This window comes from Elgaria multicarinata, chromosome 7 (genome assembly GCF_023053635.1).
Source record: "Elgaria multicarinata webbii isolate HBS135686 ecotype San Diego chromosome 7, rElgMul1.1.pri, whole genome shotgun sequence".
NCBI classification, from domain to species: Eukaryota; Metazoa; Chordata; class Lepidosauria; order Squamata; family Anguidae; genus Elgaria; species Elgaria multicarinata.
Genome location: NC_086177.1, coordinates 56,959,773 through 56,967,186, shown reverse-complemented (window position 1 = coordinate 56,967,186; position 7,414 = coordinate 56,959,773).

The following is a 7,414-nucleotide window of genomic DNA, read 5'->3' as shown; positions in this document are numbered from 1 at the left end:
GCTAATACAAGGAAGAACTGGATTGCAAGTAAATGCTTTGCTTATTTGCTTGATTTCTTGTAGTCTGGCAGGAATCCATGTCCACATCTGGGTTCCTCCACATTGGTTCTAACAAAATAAGGCTTTGATGCTTGGCACCATTCCAACTGAAGACTGGAGAGTTAGCCCAAATTACCAGGGCTAGACAAAGACATCTTGCTGTTTGAAGCAAAGTACAAGAGAGATCCCCCTCCTATCTCAAACACAAAAGCCAACTACACTGGCAAATGAATCAGAACCAGATGCCCATGGAAAGCCCACAAGCAAGATATGAGCTCAATAGCATCCTGCCATTCATGTACCCAGCAACTGATATATCTAACTTTTCTACACAAGACATTTGTTGTGCGCTCCTAATTCCCTAGTCACAGGAATTTACAGCTTCTTTAGAATGAGTTGTGATCCCCCAGTTGTAGTTCTGTTCATAAATAGCACTTTCCCCAGAAGAATTTAGAGGAGGGTAAATGGGGTTTTATTTCTGACATCAGAAGAAAATGCAATTTCCTCTTGTGTATTTGTGCTATTCTGCTATACCACAGTATATAAACTCTAGGTATAACCTAGAAGTTATACAGTGGGAAAGCCAGAAAGGAGACATTTCTTGTGTATTGCTTCAATCTCAATTCTGCAATGAAGCCAAAAGTAGATACAGAAGAATTAACTGCTTTGTGTAGAAAGCCCACATAGGAATACTGCCCTAGACCCTCCTTTAGGCTACTGGCTGTTCTTTTTCCATCTATAACAGTTGTAAATAAGCAAAGAGTTGTAAATAAATTTATTAGTAGTAGTAGTAGTAGTAGTAGTAGTATCCTGCCTTTTGCCCAATACTGGGCCTCAAGGCATTATAACCCTAGGACTCTCTCTCGGAGTGGGGTGGAATTACGGAAGCTGCTAAAACTGTGGGAAACTGGATAACATATCCTTTCATGGGTTTAAAGGGAGATTAGACTAATTCATGGAAGATAGGGCAATCTATGGCTACTATGCATGAAATTTAAATGAGCTTAATAGTTCAGTGATAGAGCACATTCATTTATTCATTCATTACATTTTTATACCACCCAATAGACAAATTATTAGTTTCCGGGCGAAGTATAAAGTGTTGGTTATCACCTTTAAAGCCCTACATGGTTTGGGTCCAGGCTACCTGAGGGATCGCCTTCTCCCGTACAATCCGCCCTGCACACTCAGGTCCTCTGGGAACTCCAGCCAACAAAAACAAGGCTGACAACTATAACCCAGAGGACCTTTTCTTCTGCTGCTCCCAGTTTGTGGAATGGCTTGCCAGGAGAGATTCGTCAACTTAAGAGTATTCCAGAATTTAAGAAAGCCATAAAGACTGATCTCTTCTGGCAGGCCTACCCAGTTGAATTTTAAGATGCCTTTTTAATAATGTGCTGCTTTTAATAATGTATTAGTTTTAAATGTTTTAATTAGTTAAAACATATCTGTGGCATCGCTGCGGGGCTGAGAAGAGCTCTGGACTGTACGCTTGTGCTGGTGAGGAGCACTGGAGTTGGGGAAAGAGGACAGGCTGTGGCAGTTTTTCAATCAACTGTGCTGCTTTGAGATCTGTGGCTTTAAGAACATCTTTGCAACTGCCCATTCCCATCTGGCAGAGCTCTCACCAAGTGCACTGAATCAAAACACCTGCTGGAAGACCCCACTCTCTTGGGTATTGGACCATCTCAGGCCCAGAGACAAATATCTGTGGCGTCGCTGCAGGGTGGCGGCCTGCCCCGGCAGGGGTGTCCCCGAAGGGGGCGACACCAAAGGGGGTGTGTCCCTTTGGTTTGCCCCTTCGGAATGCCACGAGGGCGAGGGCGCCTCCCATTTTTGTTTTCTCCTTTTGCTCCTTTCCTCCGTTTTTTTGTATGTTAGGCCTGCTTCTTCTGCTCAGGGTGAGAGCCTGTGGTGGTTTGAAGTGGAATGTATGTGAGATTCTATGAGAGATGCAGTCTGTATAAGTGTGTGTGTGTGTGTGTGTGTGTGTGTGACTGTGCTAGTTGGATGTGTATGATTGATTGGTTGAATGGAGTATGTACAGTATGTAACTACCGTCTAGTTGGCTATACAGCTTCACCTTAGTGTGAGTAAGGTTATGTTGGATTAGCCAATTTATTAGATCCACCAATTTATAACCAGTTGTCAAATTGAGCTAATTAACTGTTAATTTCCCTGTTAATTGTGTATTCATGTATTTTTTGCTATTGTGATTATAATTGGGATATTGTAGGTATATAATGGAAAAGAGGCGACAATACAAGTTGTGCAGGGCAGAGGGAGATAAGGTGATGGCAGGGTGAAGTGCCATTACAGGGGAAGGAGAGATAGATATTTAACTCCTATCTTACCTTCTGTTTGCCCTGCCACCCTGGGGAACTTGGAGAATTAACCAAGCCACCCACAGAACCTCTCCTTTATTTATTTATTTATTTATTTATTTATTTTATTGCACTTATATACCGCTCCCATAGCCAGGGCTCTCTGGGCGGTTTACAGAAATTCTAAAATTAAGATAAAAACGAGTATACAAAATTTAAAATTCTAAAACACAGAACATACACACATAAAGCATTAAAAACTGTTTAAAAAAAACCTAAACTAAAACATTGCTCCTATGCAATGCCAGATCAGTTAAAAACAAAACAAATATCATCTATGATCTCCTCACAGATGAGGAGGCCGACCTGGCATGCTTCACAGAGACCTGGCTGGGAGACGACAGTGGCCCGACATGGGCTCAGGCCCTCCCAGCTGGGTACTGTGTTAGTGAGCAGGTGAGGAAAAGTGGGCCGGGGGGGGGAGCGCGGAGTAGCTGTGGTCTACAAAGACAATCTTAACCTGACCAGACTGCCTGTCTGGAAATTGAATCACATTGAATGTGTGTACCTGAGTCTGAAGACCAAGGATAGACTGGGGATTCTGTTAGTGTACCGGCCACCCCACTGCCTATCAGACTCCCTAGCCGAGTTCACAGAACTGGTGTCAGAGTTGGTATTGGAGTCGCCCAGGCTTTTGGTCCTCGCCTACTTTAACATCCCATTCAGGACCGGTTTGTCAGGTGCAGCTCAGGAGTTCATGGCATTCATGACAAACGTGGGCCTATCCCAATTGATCTCTAGACACACACATTCAGCAGGTCACACCCTCGATGCTGTTTTCAGTTCTGAACAGACAGATCTGTGGGCGGAGGTGATAAATGCCTCTGCAGTGTCATGGACAGACCATTTTCTGATCAGGGTTAATATCATGGCTGCCATCCACCCCTGCAGGGGTGGTGGACCTATTAAGATGGCCACCCTCGAAGGCTGATGGATCCTCTTGGATTCCAGAAAGCCTTAGAGGGTGCTATGGTTGGTATTGTCAATGTTCCTGTTGAAGCCCTGGTCAATAGATGGAATCAAGACTTAACTAGGGCTATCGACACGATTGCCCCCAAATGTCCTCTCCGACCTGCTTCCAATTGGGCACGTTGGTATACAGAAGATCTCAGGAAGTTGAAGCGGGAAGGTCGACAACTGGAGCGCCGATGGCGGAAAACTCGACTCATATCCGACAAGACACGATATAGAGAACATCTTCGTTCCTATGGGGTGGCAATACGTGCAGCGAAGAAAGCTTTCTTCTCTGCCTGCATTGCGTCTGCGAATTCGCATCCAGCAGAACTGTTCAGGGTGGTGAGGGGTCTAACTCACGTACCTTCTCCCCTGAACCCAGTTTTAGAACCTTCAGTAGTTTGCTGTGATGCATTTAACGATCATTTCACAGATAAAATCTCTCAGATAGAGCCAATTTAGATGCTGTCGTTATAACAGAAGCTGAAGATGAGGTGTCCAGCAACTCCGTGAGTAGGATTACACTGGATCAGTTTCTGTTGGTGAGTACTGAGGATGTGGACAAGCTGCTTGGATGAGTAAGGAAGACAACTTGTCCTCTCGATCCCTGTCCTTCTTGGCTGGTCGCCCAGGGAGGAGATGCAGTTAGACTACAACTACAACATATTGTTAATGCATCTCTCAGGGAGGGGAGTTTTCCATCATGTTTAAAAGAAGCAGTGGTACGGCCACTTCTAAAAAGCCCTCCCTGGATCCCCTGGACCTTAATTACAGACCGGTATCAAATCTTCCATTTTTGGGCAAGGTGATTGAGAGGGCAGTTGCCTTCCAACTCCAAGCAGTCTTGGATGATACAGATTTTCTAGACCCATTTCAAACCAGCTTTAGGGCAGGATATGGAGTTGAGACAGCTATGGTCGCCTTAGTGGATGATCTCTGCATGCGTATTGACGGGGGGAGGGTGTCCCTGCTGGTACTTTTGGACCTTTCAGCAGCTTTCAATCGACCATGGTATCCTTCTGGAATGCCCGAGGGGTTTGGGAATCGGGGGTGCTGTGCTTCAGTGGTTCCGGTCCTACCTCTCAGGTAGATTCCAGATGGTGATGCTTGGGAATAGTTGCTCCTCAAAAAATGAGCTGTTGTATGGCGTACCACAAGGTGCCATCCTCTCCCCAATGCTGTTTAACATCTACGCTGGGAGAGATCATCCGGAGGCATGGGGTGGGGTGCTATCAGTATGCTGATGACACCCAAATATATTTCTCTGTGCCTTCAATGACAGCATCAGCTAAGGTTAATGTGTCTCCTCTGAATGAATGCTTGGAGGCGGTAATGAGTTGGATGAGTTCTGGATGGGGCTACACTCCCCCTGAAAGACTGTGTTCGCAGTTTGGGGGTGCTCCTGGATCCTTTGCTCCAAATGACAGCCCAGATAAACGTAACGTCCAGGAGTGCCTACTATTAGCTTCGGCTGATACGCCAGCTGCGCCCCTTCTTAGAGTTAGAAGACCTAAAGACGGCTGTGCATGCACTGGTAACCGCAAGGCTTGACTTCTGCAATGCGCTGTACATAGGGCTACCATTGTACCTAGTTCGGAAACTTCAACTAGTTCAAAATATGGCAGCCAGGTTGGTCACCAGTACATCTAGGGGTGAGCATATTACCCCAACATTAAAATCACTCCACTGGCTGCCGATTAGTTTCCGGGCAAAGTACAAAGTGTTGGTCATTACCTTTAAAGACCTAAATGGTTTGGGTCAAGGTTACCTGCGGGATTGCCTTCTCCTATACAGTCCGCCGCGCACATTCAGGTCCTCTGGGATGAACTTACTTCAGTCAGCTAAAACTAGGCTGACATTAGTTTCCCAGAGGACCTTTTCTTCTGTCGCCCCCAGATTGTGGAATGGCCTGCTGGAGGAGATTCGTAATATTAACTTTCTCTGTGATTTTAAGGCAGCTTTGAAGACTAGCCTTTTCCGGCAGGCCTACCCAGATTAATGTAAAATGAAGAATTTTTAAAATGTGTTGATTCCTGTACTAATGTTGTTCCCCACCTTGATCCAAAGGGAGGGGCAGTTAAGAAACAAATATATTATTATTATTATTATTATTATTATTATTATTATTATTATTATTCTTAGTTCTATGTATTTTATGGTTTGCATTTGTGTTGTACCCCACCTCGATTCAGAGGGAGAGGTGGATAACAAATAAATAAATGTATTATTAATATTAAAGAGTGTGGTTGCAGCATTTTTCAAGCCTTTGCTTTACCTATAAACAACATGTTCAGAAAGCCAGACACATCAAAGCTAATTGGGTGAGAGGTTGTGCGTGGGTGGAAACTCTGCTAGGTTTGTTCCAAGCTGCAGAGGATGAAATGTAAGCAGTAGGAGAGATAGGCGGAGGAAGGAGGGGGCAGGAGAAAAGTTAAGGGGTACTATTCTTGAAGTCAGGCAAGCAGACAGACAAGCATTGTTTCTTGAAAGACTGCATGAGATAACAGGACAAAGAGCTGTGGAGGGGACAGAATCACCATCATCATCATCATCATCCACCTCTATGGTGAGTTTATCACATAAATTTGGCTAAAGTTATATTATAATTTTTATGTGGACTCCAGAAAAAAGGTTCCAGGATGATTACGACTGATTGATTTATTGTATTTCTATCCTCAGCCAAAAGGCTCCCACAGCAGTTTACATACAAGCAATACAAAAAACAAATTACTCTGCAGTCCCTGCGCTCAGGCTTTCAATCTAAAAAGACGCAACACAAAAGTAAGAAGGAGATGGGGAGGGAAGAGGAAAAATATAAAAAATGGAAGAAACTAAACTTAACAATAATAGAGTTATGGGTTCGAAGTGCCTGGCAGACTTTGATAATGATAACAAATTACTGACTTCAAAAGACTCTGGGACAGTAGACAATTCATGCTCATGGACAATTCCAGTAAGGCTATGCACACTTACTGGAAGTAAGTCCCATTGAAATCAGTGGGGCTTACTTCTGAGTAGATGTGGACAGGATTGCACTGTTAGAAACATTTTATTATACACACACACACACACACACACACACACACACACACAAAACCCAACCAAAAAAATCTTATTTTCTCTTAAGACATACTCATATAGTTGTGTACCTTCAGAGAGGACAGGACAAAGCAAAGGCAATTCCACTATAATCAGAAAGGAAAAAACAAAGCAGAAATAGACAATATGGATGGAAAGGAGTCCCTAGAGGTGGTGACCTGCAAAGTGTGTGCAATGTTCGTGTTTGTGCCTGAGCTCAACATGGCGTACACCTGCAACAAGTGCAAGCTGGTGGCACTTTTGGAAGAAAAAGTGAGAGGACTTGAACAGCGTACTCTGACCCCCCTGGAAAAAGTGAAGCAGAAGTTGAGGGGGCAAGATTACAGTTTGAGATTGATAAAGAAATGGTCAAAGAACACCTAATTTCCTTGAATGAGTTCAAATCTCCAGTGCCCGATGAACTGCATCCTAGAGTAATGAAGGAGCTAGCGGAAGAACTCTCAGAACCTTTGTCTTTTATCTTTGCAAAATCATGGAAGACGGGTGAGCTGCTGGACAACTGGAGGGGGGCTAACGTTGTCTCTATCTTCAAAAAGGGCAAAAAGGAGGAACCTGGGAACTACAGACCTGTCAGTCTGACATCCATCCCTGGGAAAATTCTGGAGCAGATTATAAAGAAGTCAATCTATAAGCACCTTGAAATCAATGCAGTAATTACTAGAAGCCAACATGGATTTGTCAAGAACAAATCCTGTCAGACTCATTTGATCTTATTTTTTGATTGGGTAACCTCCCTTGTGGACTGTGGGAATGCTGTGGAGGTCATATATCTTGACTTCAGCAAAGCTTTTGACAAAGTGCCCCATGATATTCTGATTAACAAGCTAGCTAAAAGTGGGCTAGATGGAACAACTATTAGGTGGATTCACAGTTGGCTACAGAAGTACTCAAAGAGTACTTCTCAATGGAACCTTCTCAAACTGGGGAGAAGCAACGAG